The sequence below is a fragment of the Oreochromis niloticus genome, linkage group LG3 (genome assembly GCF_001858045.2).
Source record: "Oreochromis niloticus isolate F11D_XX linkage group LG3, O_niloticus_UMD_NMBU, whole genome shotgun sequence".
NCBI classification, from domain to species: domain Eukaryota; kingdom Metazoa; phylum Chordata; class Actinopteri; order Cichliformes; family Cichlidae; genus Oreochromis; species Oreochromis niloticus.
Window position 1 is genome coordinate 50,594,736 of NC_031967.2, and position 20,640 is coordinate 50,615,375.

The 20,640-nt window shown below is 39.2% G+C and overlaps 1 long non-coding RNA gene across 1 annotated transcript; it reads right to left on the reverse strand.

The window, feature by feature from the left end:
* Positions 1-1,433: 1,433 nt before the first annotated feature.
* LOC106096504 (uncharacterized) lies at positions 1,434-8,208 on the reverse strand. The gene is made up of 5 exons (XR_003219490.1): positions 8,133-8,208; positions 7,639-7,700; positions 5,467-5,596; positions 4,370-4,478; positions 1,434-2,467 (listed from the first exon to the last, which is right to left on the reverse strand). It is a non-coding gene; the product is annotated as an uncharacterized LOC106096504 (long non-coding RNA).
* Between the last annotated feature and the right edge of the window lie 12,432 nt (positions 8,209-20,640).

A 20,640-nucleotide genomic window follows, 5' to 3' on the forward strand; every position in this document is an offset into this window, starting at 1 on the left:
CTTAAGGACTAGTAAAGCGCTATATAAATACAGGCCATTTACCATTTACTATGGATTTAATTTGTTGATATTCCAAAAATCTTTTCTTGTTGATCCCATATTGTATAACTAGTCTGTCAAACGAAATAAAGTCTGTTCCTTCAAATATATGTTCCAAGTATTTAATTCCTTTATAACTCCACTCTGGCAAGTTGATCATATTATTGTTTTGTAATATGTCTGGATTGTTCCAGATAGGTGTAAGTTTGCACGGGATTAATGAAGATTCTGTCATTTTTAGAAACTCCCACCATGCTGTCAGAGAAGAGCTGATGTTGATGCTTTTAAAGCATTCATGTCGTTTGATATATGAGCTGATAAATGGTAGGTCTGAAATCTCTAGATTATTACATAGTGCCTGTTGTACATCTATCCAGGGTTCATCTAAGAAGGTGTGTTTTAACCATCTAGAGATGAATTGGAGCCTGTTGGCTAAAAAGTAGTGATTAAAGTTAGGCAGATCTAGTCCTCCTTTATCCTTGGTCCTTTGTAATGTTTTTAAGCTGATACGCTGGGGGTTTGTCTTTCCAAAGGAATTTAGAAATATACGAGTCTAGAGATCTACACCAATCTTGTGATGGCTTCCTTGGGATCATTGAAAAAAAATAGTTTATTTTTGGCAAAACCATCATTTTTATAGCGGCAACCCTTCCCATGAGTCATATGGGTAGATTTCTCCATCTAGCCAGATCGCCTTCTACTGTTTTTAGAAGTGGGACGTGGTTTAATTTAGTTAATTCTGCAAGCTTAGGAGAGATATTGATATCTAAATATTTAATATTTCCAGATTGCAGTGGGGTAGATGAAGAATTCTGGAAGGAGCAATTAATCGGAAGAACTGGAGATTTTGACCAGTTAATTGAATAATCAGAGACTTTTGAGAAAGAGTTTATCAATGCAGTTACCCCAGAGAGACTGGTTTTTGAGTTTTGGAGAAAAAGCAACACGTGTTGGGTGTCTAATAAGTTTGGAAGAGTTATGTTGTCGAGAAATTGATCAATTTCGTTTTTCAATGGGTTTATTTGTGGTGTATATAAAGTTTCATAGAAATTGTTGCATGGAGAAACTTTTTGAATACAAGCATGCTGATCCACACAGTTGTGCACACAGGTGTACACGTGTTCACAGAGACACAAACTACACCTTTCTTGGCTGCTACCTCAAAGCACACAAAAGACAAAATAGAGGGGAGAGAGAAAAAAAGAAAAGCAAACAAACAAAAAAAAAAAAAAAAAAAAAAAAAAAAAAAAGAAAAGAACAGTCCAACAGATCAGTCCGTGTTCTCATTTCCTGATTTTGACTTGGTGAAATAATTCTCAATTCAATATGAAAATAAATTATGATACACAGACTCATGGTTCAAACAACAGGAGCCAAAAGAGTTGACAGTTCAATAGAAAGGAGGAGAAAGGAAGAGAAATGAGGTGAGTTTTTGATTTCATTAGACCTGCCCTCAGTGAAATCCACCCATCAGCTATTACTGCTGAGAAAACAAAGGAGGCAATCTGGAGGTTAAAAGCCAATAAATCCGTACTGCTTCACATCAGCAGTACACAAACGTTCGGGGTAGAGTGAAGGTCTTTAGTCCATCACCTTCATCCTCTCTCAAAAAGAGCCTTAATGAGAGGTGATTCAGGCCATTATGAAGTGAGCACTCAAGTACATGGTCATAATGTGAAAGTCCAGATTAAAGTTTAACGTTTGCACGTTCAGGACCAATGATTACAGAGAGTACAGCACTATTAATTCTCAACAAAAATCATGAGTTTAAATATTCATTAGTGCCTTAAATTCAAAGGATCAGTGAGGGATCACTTTAAGACTAGAGGTCTAAGTCATCATCAGTGAATGTTAAGAAGCAGGAAGTAACCATGACCCTAATCACATCTTTTTGTAGTTTGTTTGTCTCCTTTCTCCAAGAAGCTGCCAGTCAGACCAAAGGGCAGTGTTGATTGCCGTAGGACATAGTAGTAAATACATCAGAGGGTTACGTAGGCAACTGGAGCCTGAAATGTCCACTAGCAATCAAACATTGATGTGAGGTGTGCATTGATCGCTTCCACTGTGGAAGCCCCACTAGTGATGTTCACTTATGTTGGTGTGTTAAACAACTGAATTGCTCAGTGGTTTGAGGTGACGGTGATTGACTTTTTTTCTTCAAATTATTTTAGTTTTATGAAATATCAGAACTGCTTGTTAAAACAATGAAATGTAATTTATACTTAAGGTCAAAACAAATACATCAATGAATGTTTGAGCCAGGCCCTCAGAGGTGGTTAATTTGCTCATGATGATAACATTCATTTCCTCCCCTACTATCGATTAAAAGTGATTTCCATTCTTCAACACGACTTCTTAACTTCAAGTAACCTGTTGGGCTCTTCGCTGTCATTATGATGTAGCTGATGTAGATGACAAGCTTGTATGTCTAAGGACAGAAATTAAAAAAACATTTTTTACCAACAGCAGCAAAGAAGGTCAAGTAGATAAATTTAAATCTCTATAAGAAGGTAACGCTATCCACTTAAATTTTCTAAAGTTCTAAAGTTCAAGATTCCATTTGATTTTTTTTACTTAGTTACTTCTGATATCTACAATAAGATACACAAAATCTGATAAAGCTTACACATGACTGGCCAGCTTTAATGTAGAGAATACAACCCAGAACACATACTGTTTGCTGATTTGTTTTTAAATCAATCACACAATCAATATTTGTTGGTGGCTGGGGAAGGGTATCATTCTGGATTGAATCATTGTTTTGTTGTTACTGATCACTAGTTACTGGTTGTAAAAATCAATCAGCCTGCCGTTGATCCTCCTTTGAAAACCGTGCAGCACAAAATGATGATGACGATCCACCTACTGTGTCTGGCAAGGTCACAACTGTCCTTTAAACTTCATGTCGTCTTCTTTTTTCACAGTCTGTCTGCTTCAGTGAGCAACCTTCAGTCAAAAGTATTAGCTTAAAAAGTAATTACCCTCTTCAGATTTTACCAAAAATACCACTCGATCTGTTGAAATGTTCAGTTTTCTGATTTTAACATTTAGTACATCTGTAAAAGGCTTTTCCTTTTGGCAGGCCTTCACTGTAAATATGAATAAAAGAAAGTAAAGTAATCAAATAAGGTTATATTTACTCACTGCGCCCCCGTGTGGTTTAAAGAGGTATTACAAAAAGCATGACCCTCCTTCAGCTTGAGTTGATAACACTGCAACACAATACCTTTTGAGCATAAAGTCGTAGCTACTGATTTTTTACACTCTGTCTCAGCTTTAAAATTAGCGTAAAACCATCCAAAATTAACTAAAGGTCTAAAAAAAAAAAAAAAAAAAAAGGTGAAAATGTCCAAGAGAGGAGACGCAAGTGAAAGACAGGGTTTTATGATGTTTTTAAACACTGGAATTTACAATAGGGACCTTTTAACTTGGATCCATCCTTCCAGTCATCAATCTTATCCATTTTCTGTTGCTTGTCTGGGTCGGGGTAGCAGACTGAAGCAATGCTTATATTTATGCCTGGCCTATATTCTTATCATTAAAGGTTCCCTACCTTTCAAGTAAAAAGGAAATAAAACCAACAAACAGATACGTAACAATATTCTTACATGTAACCCTCAATAATATGTTTGTAGAGCTTTCTTTTGAAGACCACAAATGAACCCACATCATTCCTTTTAAACTCAACGACAGAAATACATCTGAGGTTCTTGCTCTTTAACAGGATTCAAAACAAAAACGAAAGAAGAGGTGGTATTTGGAATGATCTTACTGGTTTCTACTGGGATGAGGGGGATGGGAAGATGTGGTGCTGTGGAAATGAATAGTGTACTATCATGTGCACATCCATTCTCTTTCGCTTATCCTTATCAGAGTGGCAGGAGAGGGGGGCTAGAGAAGCCTATCCCAGCTATCATAGGGCAAGAGGCAGGTTACAGCCGGGACTGGTCGCCAGTCTATCGCATTCAGTGTAATGTCTAATATAAAACATTAGGTTCGTCACATAGATTTAGACACTAAAACCTCAAATTCTTACTAAAACATAATCAGTGACAAATTTTATTCTACTTTTGTTGCAGTTGGAATGAGAAAAGTAGACAAAATTGTATTATTTGGTTGTAGCCAATTTTAATTAGACAATTTGCAATCAGCCTCTTATAGCTGAATCATTTACATACAGTGTTGAATAAATAGGGCAAACACAACTAGATGGATATCAACATAAATAGAAAAGAGCAGAAGCCTTTTGACTAATTTACATATAACAAGACAAAAACAGGACACTGACCTCATCACAGGCCTGTGTGTGCGCGTTTTACAGTCCACCCACCTCTCAAACTTGTGGTTGCTATGTCCTCAGCAACGATCTGTCACTAATCAGCATTCACTTTCAGACGACCTTTGGTTGATGGGCTGTTCACACACTCACACACACATGACTCAAACCACACAAGAGATTAACCCACGAGCATGCACATGAAATGTATTATGAGTGTTTGGAGAGGGAACATCAAGGACAAGGCGATCGAACACACACACACACACACACACACACACACACCTCATCAGCATCAATATTAATGTCTTTCTTGTTGACACGAGAAGAGCCAGTTAAGAGCTGAGTATTTATCATGTATCTTCACTTTGATCAAAGTTAAAGACGAACACGGTTTATGGAGCAGCAGATAAAAGCTGACGCACAGAAAACATTCAAATACGCCACCTCACGACATGAAACCCACAACAATAACTAACATTTAGGGCTACCCAGTGCATAACCATAAGGCTCCAAGGGGTCCTTACAAAGCTGCAATATGTGACAATTTAGGAGTGCGATGGGCCTCATTTTGGCTATGTCTGATATTTAATGGCATCAAAGTCAAAGGACACATTTTATGTAATGTTCTGGGACTGAGAATGGGTTTAAAACACTTCAGTCTTTCTGCCATTACGCCTCAACATACTGTAGCAGATGTGTTGGTATCTTCATAACTTGGGAGTCCCACTGATACGTCACAGCATCCAAGCTTAAGAACACATTTGTTGAAAGTGCTGCTGATGAAATAAAGCTGTGTGTTGCAGTGGGAATGAGAAAGACACGTTTTTCTTTTCTTGCTTTGAATCAATGTTGTTATTTTTCTTTAATACTGGGCTCACAGAGGCTTAAATAAAAGATCTGAGGTGCAGATTTTTCACGAAATGAAAGGGATATAGACCTGGTTATTGACCAAACAATCCTCAAGGGCAGATTTGATGATTACCTACAGAAAGTCATACACCAAACAAACAGCACAGTCTTGTATCTTTACGTCACACAGTGGCATTTTCTCTCACTGCGATCTCGGCAAGCAATCACAGAAAGTTTGACTCAACTAAGGTCATGCCAAGGAGATAAATGAAGAAAGAAACATACAGATGTGTATTCACCTTTTCTTGGGGGTGGGGGTGAGGTGGCCGCTGCCCTGACGTCATAGACTTGACCTGTGACCTTTGACACACGCTTTGTCATGTGTCATCCATCATTACTGTCCTGCCGGGCTTTGGGTTTTATCGGTTCCTAATAAGAAATGCCAAGAAGATAATGTCAGATAAATGTTTCTGGGTCTTCAGCACAACAGCACAGGAAACACGGGATTCAGCAGGTAATTCTTTCGTAATTTAAATTAAGGTTTTTTTCTAATCAAACTGGATGACCTTAAAGAAACTCTTCATCACCTTCCAGTTTCAGTTTTTTAACTCAGCTCTATTTAATGTAACCCGATGATCTGTTAGATTTAATCAGATAATGAGTATTTTCCTGGGATACACATTACACGGACCATTTTTTGGAGCTATTAAGAAGTAATCTGTATCAGCATGAGTTATCTGAATACGCACATAGCAGCAGCAGCTGTCTGAGCAATTTTGATCCAATCAGCCACGAGACTGACGATAGGATCTCAGGCTGAGTCAGAAAATGCGGACCAAGTGAGGCGAGCAACAGAAAAAGTTCTGGAGGACGGAGAAAAGTCTTTAAAGGTCACCACTAGTTAGTTATGCAGACATCAAAAGCAGGACTTGATCTTGGGGGTATATCAATCTGCAAGTAATCGATTGCACCTATAACCTTGCAGGATGATCCTCCAAATCCCTCTAAATATGTACTCAGAAATATATAAATAAAGATTTTATGGAGCGATAAAATGGAAAAAACAAAAAAGCAAATAAATACAAGCTAAAAAATATATAAAACAGATAAACACTGATGTGAATACCGCATATACAAGCCAACAGATTCTGCAGTACTGTGATGTAGAAACCTCTCGACTTCAGCAATGAGTGTGTTTGCTAAACACCGGTTACAAGGGGAAAACATGTGTCCCCCGACCAGTTAGAAAGTCATTACTGGTGGTTGCAAGGTGAAATTATTCAGAATGAGGTATACGCCAAAAACATCCTTGCACTTGCTTCAATCACTACAGTCACCTGTACATTGCAACAAAGACACTAAATTACCAACAAATACTAGACTATTTTTACTACGCACCAATCAGTAGTATATCTTGAAAAATACTGACAACTGCCTCAGCCTTCTAGCAGACACAAAATCCTACGTCACCTTCTTTTCAAGTTATCGCATTTACATGATTTTCAGAAAATTTACTCTGACCTTAAGGTCGAGGTCACTGAGATTCAAAATCATCCCAGATTTATAGAAGATGCACCTTCTGTATGGTATCAGTTTGAATCTCCTACGTCTCCTCGTTCTCGACTTATCGCATTCACAAACTTTGGTGTCTGTGTCCCCATTTGCCAACCCACCCGGTGGGGTGACGACAATACCCCATCAGCCTTTTACAGCTGAGGTGTAAAAAGTCCAATATAAACTTGAAACAGATAATGTTGACCTTCAAAGTAAAAGCTCTGCCTTTTAAAATGTGTTGGCTGCACAGTGAGACACAACTTTTACTTTAAGGTGAATGGCTCCCTTTTTTCAGTTTGTGTCAAGCTTTTTTCAAGATTTTCTACCACTCAGCTAGTAGTTAGTGACTGTTGACGGACAAGTTGGCATTTTCCATGGTTAGCCACGGCAATCTGGCCAAAGTGATCGTAAGGAGGTTTTTGGCATGGCGGCCTCTTTGCAACTAATTCTGCGTGTTTATTAAGATCCCATGGAAGTTGGATTTAAGAACTTGGGAGTGACATCAGTGCCAGCTGGGGCGGATTTATTCTCCCATGACTGTTCAAAAATAAAATCAGTACAGCAACTTCATTTTACTGGGCTTCTGCATGCACACCTCTCCTCAGCGGCGCCTCTAGACGACTGAGGTGCAACACAGTAACAAATATCATCGTCAAATTGAGCTACTAAAATATTCTAACACATCTTTAAATATATATAAGAAATGAAAATGCACTGAATTGTGACATTTCTTCATCAACAACAAAATTAAGCTCTAGGGAGAGCCCATTTACCAGTTGCAATTTTACATATTTTTTAAGTTACATATATTTAACAATAAGTTGAAACAGAGAACATGAATTACAAAAAGTATTACAAACCAACAAAAGATATAACCAGTACACATGACACAAAAATAAAAGAGGGAGCTCACATACCTGTTCAAAATAAAAATAACTCAGTACAGCGACTTCACTTTACTGGACTTCTGCATGAACACCTTCAAGGGAAAGAGAAGAATAGCGGACCACATTAGAAGCCACCTGCATGCTCCTATGCCCTAACCTGAGTTTGGCTAATTAGCATGTTGCAATAAAGTGCTGTACTTGACAGAGAAACAACAATTCACACTAAAACATCTAGCAGAACTGTACGGAAGAGGATTAGGGCCACTGGGAAAAAAAAAAAAAAAGTGGGCACGTCTTTTTTTTTCTTTTTCCCTGAATTCTGAGAAAAAAGTCAGAATTCTGGAAAAGAAGAAAAAAAAAAAAAAGATGTGCCCACTTTTTTTTTTTCCCCCTGTGGCCCTAATCCTCTTCCGTAGAACTGTGAGACAAAATGCATAAAGGAAACGAGCAGTGTTTGAATCACTTTTGGTTATTTTAACTGTGTTTTAATCACGCTGTAACCAAGAACACTAGCGTACGCTCACCTCTCCTCAGCGGGGCCTCTAGGCGACTGAGAGGAAGTGACTTCGTAGGAAGTCAAAGGTCACACAAACAAAATAAAAGCTCCTAAAATATAAATACAGAAAATAAATATATATAAATAAACACATATACATAACCAATACTGAAAAAGCCAGAAAAACCAGGATTTGTTAAACACAGCTCTGCTACATTTGTAGATAGAGCCTGATCAGTGCTCAGTGAATGGCTTATTTAGCATGTCTCAAATACATAACAGTAGCACTACAAATTAAAAGTCTTACTGTTTTACTACTGTTTACATTCAGTGCCGTCATGTTGGATTGTTAGGATTGGTGAAACTGCTCCTACTTTCTGAATTGGAAATCCGAGTTGAAAGGACATGAGTCCAGAGTCGGAGACCTCCAACAATCCCTCACCAACCATATGTTGTCAGGGCACTGCCAGCCAGTTTCTCAAACTCATCTTACATCATGCGACTATTAAAGGAGGAAATTGCCACATTTTAGTGATGTTTGGCTCATTTCAGCAAGGCAATGCCAAACGACATCCAGCAAATCACCATATCAACATTTTTACTAACATTTTACACACCCTACAAATGTTGATGTTTTTATGCTGCATTTAGAAGTTATTGTAAGGTTAGCACTTTTCCATCATGTACCCTGAACAGTGGACATAAACACTAAAGCTTTTCTTATGATTGTTCTACTTCCCCAAAACAGTTCAGCACCTGCAGAGGAAAACTAGCACATTAGTTTGAAGTTAGAACTAAGAGAATTACAGGGGAAAAAACAAAGAAAAACCATGAAAAATGGTACAGAAAAAGGTCAGGTTATGCATTTAGAGCTCGATATTGGACCTGCTCTCACTTCAGAAGTCAAACTGAAGAAATAAACAGGTCAAGCAGGTATAAGTGTGACTTCAGCTCTGGCTGCTCACACTGTTGATTTCAGTCCAAGAAAAGTTTGGAAAACTTCCCAGCTGAGAACAATCTAATGTTCTCTGTATAAAATGGCTGAGGCCCATGTGAAGTGCAATCAAGCACCTGTGTAAATGGACCTCTGTGACAGAAAACACCACAGCCCCATTCCACCGGAGACAAATGTCGGAGAATTACCATAGAAACTGGTCATTTCACTGCTTCACCGCTCTGCAGCGTTGCAGGACGCCTGCTGGGAAATCGTGCAGAACATTTACTGACGGTGCTGCCTCGCCTCTGTGTCCCTTTGGTTTTATGGCTCGTATCGTTTGGCTGTGCAAACTGATGTCTCTGGAGATGGCAGAGTGGTGAGGAGGCAGCTACTCAGACTGAATAATGTGCAGTTATTTCACCGTCAGTTTAGGCTGCAGCAGGTAGAGTTAGAGGAGGGGCTGGGGCAGAAAATTAAATAGAAAGTTACTTTGTGACCCTTCACAGTTTAAAAAATGTACACAAGCAATACAAGGAAAACGTCTTAGATGAAAATTTGTAAGTCTAAATCTGATATTAGCATCTTGACATGGTAAAAATAACAAGGTGCACTGGAAGTCTGCACACCTTAAAAACAAAGTGGTTTAAACAGGAGGCTCAAATCTTCCATTGAGTCATGGTGCCATGCAGATACTCCACCATCCTAACGTTTGGAACAGCCATTGTGTCACTTATGGTTGTTTTTAATCGTTTTCTCTTGTTCATTCCTTCGAGTTTTGTTTCCTCCGCCTCGATTGTCTTGATCACTCTCACCCACATCTTATTCCCACTTGTCTCCACTTACCTCAGAGTGTATAAATAGTCCAGTGTTCCCCTTTGTTCTTAAGTAGTTATTTGTTCATTATTCTCCCTGTTTTTCAAACCTTGTGTCCTGCCTTTTCCTTTCTGTATCCTTGGGCCTCAGTTATTTGAGTTTATTTCCTTTTGTATTCTGTTTGGATTGTACAGTTCATTCTGATAGTTCTGTGCAGTGCTTTCCTGTCATCCAGTTCGAAAAATAGACTCAGCAGCAATGTCTCTTTTTAGAAATCATGTTTACTGAAACAAACGTGCACAATCCTTGCTGTGAGTGGTTTCATGTAGGAGCTAAAGTCTTCCCTCATAGAGAAATTGCGCTGTAGAAACAGTAAAATGCAAACATTCCTTACTGTATTCAAAAAGTAAAGTTTGAATTGATTCAAATGCAGAAATCCATGTAAAAATTCTGTTCTTGCTTTCTGCTCCTGCATCTTATTTTTTTGTAGTGAACAAAAAAAAATTAAAAGATGAGCGTCTGACACCTGAGAAATGTCACGATTACTCTTTGAGCTGATTATCACGGCTGAGGGATCAGTCCGCTGAGTCACAGCGCCGCTGTGGCGTCTCATCTGGGGTGACTCAGACTGAAGCAGGAGGGTCTGGGCTGTCATTCGAAGCAATCAAACCTGCTTTTTCTTCAGCTCCACTCCGCAAATTGGTGCCTGAATGTATCAGTAAAACGTGTCATTAGATAAATTACGATTACAGCTGCGCCTCGGAGGGATTGCCATTCCAGAGAAAACTTCTAATTACATCCCGATATCCAACGCATGAAGACGGTCTTATAAATGACTTCTACTGTTATTTTTTAATATTGTCTTAATCCTCGTGTGTCAAGAATGTGTCAAGGACTCATTCAATGATTCTAACAGAGGGAAAGTTCCTCATTATTATTCAAATTCATTATTTATTTCTCTAAAACTCTGGGACAGTTAGTCTTGCAAATGGGAGCTTAAACCAAATATTTCCACTGTCCATCTGTGAATATTAATGTGATATTGTTTAGTCATGAAAGGACCAAATAATATCCTTACATCAAGGGGGAAAAAAAAAACTTTGTTTCCTGTTTTGATTCAGGTTTTTTTGAACTGCGCTCTGCGTCTGTAGATGAAGTCTCCACTGCAAATGTGCTGTTGCAGTTTTGAATGCAGTAGACTCAAAAACCATGAATCATAATGACAAAACACAGTAGGCTGTGGTCTTTACATGCAAAACATTACAGAGCATCACGAAACAACCCCAGTGAACCATGACAAAAATTCAATTAAAAAAGAACCATCATAAAATTATTAAGAGCTACACAACATCACATAAATAACCAACAAGTTACCAACAAGTGGCAAAAACTGGCCACAGTGACACAAAATGTGAGGCAGAAGGACCACAAAAACACACAAAGCAACCAAACAAAGACAAAACAGCTGAAATTCAGTTTAATACCGTCACAACAACATGAAAACATGATTAGTGTCAGAGACCTATGTCTGAGTGACCCAGGGTCCATGAGCAGTTATGGACTGATATAATATCTTATGTATGTTTGCCGCACTGTGCTGCTGCTGCTGTTGTTGTGCTTTCCACGCTTGTTTGTATAGGTATGTGTGGGTGTGGCAGAGCACTGGGTTTCAGGCAGGCCTGGTGGGTGTGTTCCGTCTGGAGGCTTGCCACACCTGAAGCGGACGATCACACACCTGCAGCTGATCAAGCCTCTTTGGGGAGCTACTTAACAGTGTAGCTGAGCGCTCCTTGGCGTGGGATCGTTAGGTCAGACTCCACGTTAGTTTCCTTAGTGAGCAAAGTTAAGTGAGTGCATGCCGGCAACAGTTAAGTGTCCTGGTGGCTGCTTCTATTGTTTCCAGCAGGAGGAATGTGGAAAGCTAGAAAGCAGGGGGTGCATGGAGCATGGACTTGTGGGAGGAAGACACGGCACGGGAGTCGAGGGAGCACACGGGGATGAATTGTGTGAATTATTTACTGCACTGTAAATAAACGCACTGTCCAGCATTTTGGATCCTCATTCTTCACGGTCTGCCACGCTAGACAATTAGATTTTAAAGCAAAACTGCACAAAATTAATAAAATTGTATTTAAAACAACCAAACTAGATGCATGAAGAACACATGGCTTTCCATGAAGAGATGCCAGCAGAGTAAACAAAGCTCTTAGATTGAGCTATGATGCAAGCAACCCAGAAAAATGTAAAATGCCTATGAAGAAATGGGATAGGCCTAAAAAGCATCCAGAATCAAACAGTGTCACAAACTGGATATGATGTGATGCAAAAGACTGGCAAAGCACACAAAGCCAAAAAACTGAAAGATAAACTGATTAAATTCAACATTCAACCATCAAATGATGCAAAACAACCCCAACAAGTGAAATGCCATTAAAAAAAAAGAAAAAAGAAAAAGTGCAAAACCAGCAGCAGTGGTATACAAAGCCACCAAAGTCTAATATTAAATAAGTAAAAAAGATAAGCAAATTGCACAAAATGAGATGCAAGATGCCCACAATGATACAGACTACCCCCACGAAACCATAGAGAGACAAAACATTAAAAAAGACTGACAAAATGTAGCCACATAAGCATCAAAAAGATGGGAATGCAATACAATATGTCAAAAAAGAAACAAATTGATCAAAATAAAACACAAAAAGGCCAAAAAAGGGGTAAAATGGAAATTATATAAAATAATATGTAAAACCATTATTATTTCAATCAGCCAAAAGATGGCATAAGCTAAAGAAGATGGATGGATGTTAAATGGGAAACATATCCAAATGATGCCAAAGAAGCTCACAAATCAAAACAAGACACATAATGATGACCAATAATAAAATAGGCACAAAGACATAGTGATTATAAAATGCTGAAAAACAACACCAGAATGACCACAAAAAGGTAACACAAAATATCTACAAAAAGAAAGGACTCTGCAGTCATGTTTAGAAGATTACATTAGCAATTTCATAATGCACTGCCTGTTAAATTATACTCATTGCTTTAAAAGACAGAAGTGACGTCTCACGTCAGTCCATCATTCAGTGTTTCTGCTTCTCTGCACAGAACAGCTGTAGGCATCATGACATTTTCTGCACTCAGTTTTTCACCACGCCACACTGTACCCTTTCATCTCAGTTTGTGCTAGAGTTAATTGAAGTGAACTGTATAAGGGATGCATATTTTCTGTTACGATGAGGGCTGAGGAGTGAAGTCGCAGCTCTCCGGGCTGTGATCGCCCTTTGGTTCAAACCAAAGTCAGTTTTGAAAAATAGTGATTCATCCAGCACAGGTGCACTGAACAGCTTGAAGCAGATGGATAAAGTTGAGTACAATCACTTTGCCCCGCAAACCCTCCATCTGAACAATAGCTCACACTGAGGCACCTCAAACAAAGGCCAAACCTGCAGGAGCAATCTAATCCCATCAGGGCTCTGTGCTCAAACGTTATGACTCAACAACTCTGTTAGTTTCTCTCTTTTTCTTTTTCTTTTTTTCCCCCAATTCAGAAATCATTGCCACCAGTGATAATGGAGTAAAAAGCAGCCATGCAGGGAGGAACGGCACTTACGGAGTTTCAACAAACAGGCAGCACTGGATTTCTCAATCAAGCTGCTTCGCAGTACCAGGGCATGTACTTTTAGTCCATGAGGGGGCTTTAAATTATTGATTAGAAGTTTGTAACCGTCTGCAGTCTTCTGTTTGAAACACTGCGTGAAACCGAGCCGCATCAAACACAGCAGAAGATGAATCAACATAATGAAAGGCGAAGCTGGGTAGAAATGACAGAACTCCCACTGAGTGTTACAAGTGGGTGTCGATGACACAGTGTTCATGAAGAGATTTCTGTTTGCAGCTTATTCAGGCAGAAGGAAAAGAAACAACTTTTTAAAATGAACTTTTACATCTTTCACATTAGAGACTGTGCCCTCTTTGTGTTACTGTCACAAAGACAACGTGTGTCAAAATTGCCATCCTGCTGTCAGTGTGTACTTTTCAGCAGTACTGAAAGTTATTATTTAACCAATACTTGTTCAGGTATTTTACTAAGACCAACAAACATTGATCTCTTTTCGACTACAAATGATCTAACCTCACTAATAAGGTGTGCCACAGAGATCTATTCTAGGTCCATGTGTTATGGATGGAACTATTTCAGCACACTTCATGCACTTAGTACAGTGACACCCAATGCGTTTTGTTAAATCCTGCTTGTACAGCTGCTATCTACGGAGCCCAGCAAGGGACATTGGAGAACAAGAATGAAGATGAAGTTTTGCGAGATCTTGCAAAAGTTTTGCAAGATCCCGAGTTACTTTTGGGAGATCTCACAAAACTTTTGCGAAATCTCACAAAACTTCATCTTCATTTTAGCTCTGTAGCTTTGTTTTGTGGCATGTGCATAATGTCCTCTTGGCCCCCCCCCCCTATAACGCAGGAAACACTCTAAATCCTCCTGCATGTCTACTCCGTGGACCCGTCTGTACAGACATAAAAAGAACCGTTATCAAAAAGTAGCGTATGTCAGGGATCTGGGATCGTACCATTATGTGAAAGAAGAAAGGGTGCAGACGTTCCAAGACAACAAGTGTAGTGTTGCAGGCAGGTGCACAGAGAGATGGGGAGCCGGATTTAAATCCCCATCAGTGTCGGGAAAAAGTGGGAAAAAAAAAAAAAGATAATATGAGCAGCAAAGTGGGCCATATGTGCCCTGTGATGTAAAATGAGTTTGACACCCCTGCTCTAGAGGGTCATTTGATTCTTGGGGTTTTCTGTGTATTATTGTAGGATCTTTACCTTACAATATAAGGCACTTTTAGGGGACTGCAATAAAGTAATTGGTTTGTATTAAGTACTAAAAAAAACTGCTTGGTTACATTTAATCATTAAAGGCTCGGTAAGGTTCAGGCACTAAATACAATGTTCCTGATCATCTGATCAGGAACATCTGATCACTAATATTAGACGAAGGTAATCTGTGTAAATACAAAGTGCAGTTTTTAAATAATTATTTTGTCTACTAAGGGAAAAACTATCCCAACACACTGGGCCCTGTGTGAAAAGATAATTGCCCCGGTTAAACTTCAGCCAGATCGGAGGGTTTTTGAATGGTCTGTTGGTCATGCCATTGGTCACCATCTCAGACTGATTTAAGTCCAGACTTCAACAAGACCATTTCCAAACCTTTGTTTTTGCTTTGTTATGTGTTTTGGGTGATTACCCTGCTGCATAACCCAAAGGTGCTTGAGCTTCAGTGCATGAACTAAAGGGCATGGCTGGGCATTCTCCTTCAGGATTTTCTGGTACAGAGCAAAATTTATGGATTCATCACCAACGTAAAGTCGCCAAGATCCTGAAGCAGCAAAGTAGCCCCAGACTATCACACTACCACCACCACGTTTGACTGCTGATGTTCTTTTTCTGAAATACCATGTTTGACATCTGATATAACGGGACTCAAACCTTCCAGAAAATTCACCTTCTGTGTCATCGGTGCACAGAATATTTTCCCACGAGTCATGGGGATCATTAAGGTGGTTTTTGGAAATGTGTGCAATGAGGTGTAACAGATGTTTTGTCCTATGGATGCCATTTTTGTCCCATCTCTTTCCTATTGTTGAATCATGAACACTGACCAAATGAGGCCTGCGGCTCTTTAGATGTTGTTCTGAGTTCTTTTGTAATTTCCTGTTAAAGTCATTGAAGCGCTCTTGGAGTACATTCGGTAGGTCAGGCACTGCTGGGAAGGTTCACTACTAAGTTTTCTCAATTTGTGAATTGAGGTTGTCTCTGTGGTTTCCTGGAATCCCAAAGACTTAGAAATGACCCTTTCTTAACTGATATATGTCAATGAAACTTTCCAGCATTTAAGAATATTGTAGAAGACATACATTTTTTCTTTTTAGACCACCTTTGATTATTCAGTGATTGGAATGTAAAGTATCATCCAAAAGAAGAGGTAATAATAAAGTAACAATAATAATAATTTTCATGGGCAACTGAGGAGTTAACACTGTTTTCTTTTTTCCACGTGAGCGAGCTGACTGCTGTGGAGCATCGTGGGACCTTAAACTCGATGGGAGATTAACTCTCTTATTATCCAGACACTCCCTCTTGTCTTGTGGAAGAAATCGCTTCACACATCAAGCCCTCATTTTGCATCTTTATTTTGACAGCTTCCCGTGCAGCTCCACCAGGAGGTCTGGTCATTATTTTGTACTTGTGAGTTGTCAAGTAAAGTTAAGAGTCAGGCTCTGAGCTCTTTTGGTATTCATCCAGCAGCCCCCGCACAGCTCCTCCGGCTGTTTGTGTCAAACCTTGAGCTGTGTCTTGTGCGTTTTGTCTGTGTGTGTGTCTGTGTTCATGTGCATATGTGTGTGTATGAGAGAAAATGAGGCAGATAAAGAGCTTATACTTATCCATGGATTGAATGAGAAGCTGTTTTGTTGCAGTGAGGGGCTTCGGGAGATGTTTGTGTTTCTGTTGTGAGTCTGTGTTTCATTGTATTTGTGTGCTCTCCAACTTTGTGTGTGTGTGTGCCTCGGCTTGGAACAGATACCAGCAGTAATTGAGAGATAGTCTTCACTGATGTGTCTTCTCATCGTGACGTGCTGCTGACACCTTATTAGCCTTTTCTGTGCTTCAGTGGATCTATTTTTGTCAGAGGAGAAGATTCAGTGATGCTGATGCCTTCGAACAGTCACTTAAAGTTTGCCACCTGTAGTGGGATACACCCACACTTGCTGTTTTGTTCTGTTCATCGAGGAAGAGGTGACTGAAGTGGAATGGACAGATTTGCTTGTGGGAGCTGGCTGCAGCTGCTGAATCCTGTTTATCCAAATCTTTCCAAGGGCGCCTTTGCTGGGAATTCTGAGTTTACAGTCCAAGAGAGAAGTAACAACTTCCAACATCTTTTTTGATAAAGATGTTTTAAAATTCTTAGCAGTTACACATTTTTAGACACTAAAAACATTTTATGACAGTCTAACTGGTAGCTGTTGATTTTCACCAAGCAGGTTTAGAACTACAACAAGATTTTGATGTTTTTAACATTATCGTCTGCAAATATTACATTTATTAAGTGTTTATTTTTTACAGAAAAACTAACAGAAAACATCCAGTGTTTTGGACCGCACCTGGGTTTCACGGTTGTTTTCCAGAGCAAAAGAGCTGTCCATGACAAATGAGGATGAAATCTTTAGTATCATACACTTGGCAGCTTCACCAAGAAAGACAATAACAGAGAGTTTTAGGGCTAGCTCGTTAATAGCGACATCACTTTAAAAAGAAGAGTGAGGTAAATGCTAACTAGTAAACTGGACAGAGGTGGCATCACTGTCACAGATGGATAAAAATGCCTGAGTAGTTGTTTGATAACATAGAGCTGCAAAGATGTTATTATTTTTTCTCATTTTTCAAGTTGGAGGAGATCCTCAAAGCACTCTATCCTCCATGTATGTTTATAAATGTATACAAATACTACGTAAATATTAACATCTAATAACTGCATAATTTGACACGATTCCATCTGACAAATTTCATGTTGACTGGGAGTCAGTTAATGTGATTAAAACTGACTACAGTATCAACCTAAACTTTCTCCTCTGGAGACATAAGGTGGCACAAAACAAACAGAATAACCTTCACTCAAAGATAAACTTTAATCAAAACACAAACGCTATTGTTTTATCTCATTTTCAACATCCTTACTAAATTATAATTTTCTCTCATAAGATTTTATGGGATCCAGCTGGAGAATTGGTGCCAATGGCTCTTTATCTCATCAGATTTGCACAACAGTAGGTGAGGTAATTCTCTTTCATTTCATCTTCATTTAGATGGAAACCAGCCTGCTGTTTCTTCACCTCTACTGTCAAAACACAAAGCACTTTTTCAGCGACCTTTGTTTTCTAGACGAACTGTTTTTCCTTGCCTGAACACCATTACAATGGAGATTAATTACATTTTAATTGTGATGCTCACAGCAGTAAAATTAAAATTTTAAACAAATCAGCAGCAGTAACATCTCTAAGACAGTCCCCTTGTTTTTGCAGATGACCCAATGAATTCACTGTCTGCATGTGATGACTTTTGTAATGGTGACTTATTTTCTGATTTAAAAAACCAAAACAAAAAAACAAAAACAAAAAAACAAAAACAACTACATCTAGTAAATGGGAAAAATGATCTACTACTGCAACACTGTTGATCATATCGCCACAGTTTCCTACGGTTCTAGCCACTGAAAAAATAACTGTCATGGTCCTGAGTCTGACGACTCAGTGTTTTGTGTTTCCTTATTCTATGTTCTTGTTTATTCTGGTTATGTTTTTCATTTAGATTTGCCATTTGTTAGGTTTCTGTTCTGTGCCTGCCCTGCTCCCACTTCTCTGTGTTCCCTCTGTCTGTCCATGATGTCATAGTGTCTGCTCGTGAGTGTGTCTGTTAAGTTCAGTGTCTAGTCCGGATCTCTGTGTCTGTCCTGTATTTCCTGTTTTACTTTGAAAGTCCATGTTTTATGTGAATGTGTCTAGTTTTGCTTCTCTAGTCTTGTTAGCCCTGATTTCTCTCAGCTGTGTTTCTTTCCTGTCTACTATTCGCTGATTACTCCACTGTGTATTTAAGCCTTGTGTTTCCTGTTGCTCGTTGCTGGTCCGTCTGTGTTGTCGCCCTGCATTCCCTCCCTTTGTCATCTTCCTTAGTCTCCCTGCGTCTCCGATTCCAGGTTTCAGGTCTGTTTGGTTAGTTTTCCCAGTGTAGGTCATCTTTAGGTTCTGTTTCATGCCTGCTACATTTCTGTTTGCTCTCACGGTCCTTCCTCTCTTCACTTCCACGCAGCTCACCTTGTCAGCCGTGACAATAACAGCTATAAAGATAACATTTGTAGGAAGATCATTTACATAGTGTAACACACTTTAACTTGTTTTTTTTTTGTTTTGTTTTTAACACAACTAAAACTGAATGAAATTGCCTTTTTTGTTTTGTTTTTTTACCAAGTCACCAACTCTTCTCCTCCATATTTTGCAGTGAAAAGCTAAAAGGTGTCCAATGTATACCAGCAAATTATTTGTTTTATTTGTTTTGGGGTTTTTTGGGGAAAATTTTTGCTGCAGAAGGCAAGCAAAGGACAATCAGTGAAACAAGCAATCTGGTTTCAATCTTATATTAGCTAGAATTTGCTGACTTATTTCTGAAAGATAAGGGGATATGCAAAAGAATGGTATGAAAAGGAAAACCAATGTGGATGTACTTATACAGAAATCGATGAGAAAATAAAAAATTTTTTAACCCCATTCAATACTTTTCTGGTGTGTTTATCACCTTACTTGCATGCTTGAAGTCTAATCTCATTAGTCAAAATGTAGAATAAAGACGGACATAACTTACTGTGTAACTGAAATGTTGCCAGTTCTGTTCAAAACCAGTGGGTGACATTGCAATGGTTTCTTTTACATAGAGCCTATGATTGGGACTAAGCTTTGGGGCTGAGCAGAACTCATTTGGAAAGGGATTATAACTGACCCAGTATCGCTCACTCTGAATTACAACTAAGTGCAGCAGCACTCCTGGATGTAAAAACTGTCCTGTCCTGTGGCACTTATGTCCTGCAAATCTACCAAAGTCTTACTTTTATCCCTGCTGAACACATATTTGCATTACACCAGAGATGACACATGGGCAGGGATTAAATTGAGCACAGGCCAATCTATTTCACAGCACTGAGACAGCAGGTATGCAGCGTTATTCCTGCTTTACGTATTGATACCAGAAGCTGAATTTAGTTTAGTTCAGCCGAGTTCAGTTTCTAAACATCTGATAGTGATTTAGGGAAGTTGCACTTATAAGTACATGTTTAAACAGCAGATAAAACAATGTCAACTATTCCGGTGACTGAATGGATGTTAGAAGCTAAACAGTTTTCCTTTCTGTCTTCCCAGGCTGATAAAACTGCACTGTGGAGCCTCAGAAAACACCTGAAGTGGTGATATTGTGTCCGGGAGCCACTGTTTATTGATGTTGCTGTCTGTTATCTTGGTAGAGTGAGTCAAAGTCACCCTGAGGATTGGCAGTTTGGTATATATTTGTGGCAGCAGCTATGTTCTCGGGACATAAAGAGCAGTCACGAGGAATCTGTTTTCTTGCCAGCAGTAGCAGCTGTAAGAGCTGGGCCACCCAAGTCAACATCTCTCTCTCTCTTGCATTTTCTGTCTTCTTTTTGTTTGGTACGGGTAAGAATTCATCTTTTTTTCCAACCTGTTTATCACTGCATCAATCAGAAACACCTCTCTTGAATCTAAGCACTTCAGCACTCCTGTCTCACAAGATGGACGACAGGAATATCTTCACAACCCTGGGTTTCTAATGAAGTCTTGCTTCAGGTTTTATTGCCCCCCCGTCACCAAATGTTGTGTTGTGATTTAAGCCAAGGTAAGCCTGCATCAGATTTGCTAGAACAGCAATTTGTTAGACGGTGTCAAAAGACTAAGTCAGCCAAATGGTGAAACCTGGTGGGGGAAAAAGCCTGATCATGACAGTGCACGATTTCTCTTCTCCACCATGTTAATAGTGTTGCGTTCACAAAAATTGATAGAGCCAACTTCATAAAGCAGGGACGACTGGCACACTGACAGTTTAATAGTGCTCCCCATTAACTTTTCTTTCCAAAAGGATGCTGTTAGATGATCTGGAAAGTACTTTGAAGGAGCCTAGGGGTAGGATGGTCACCATTTCTGAATATGGG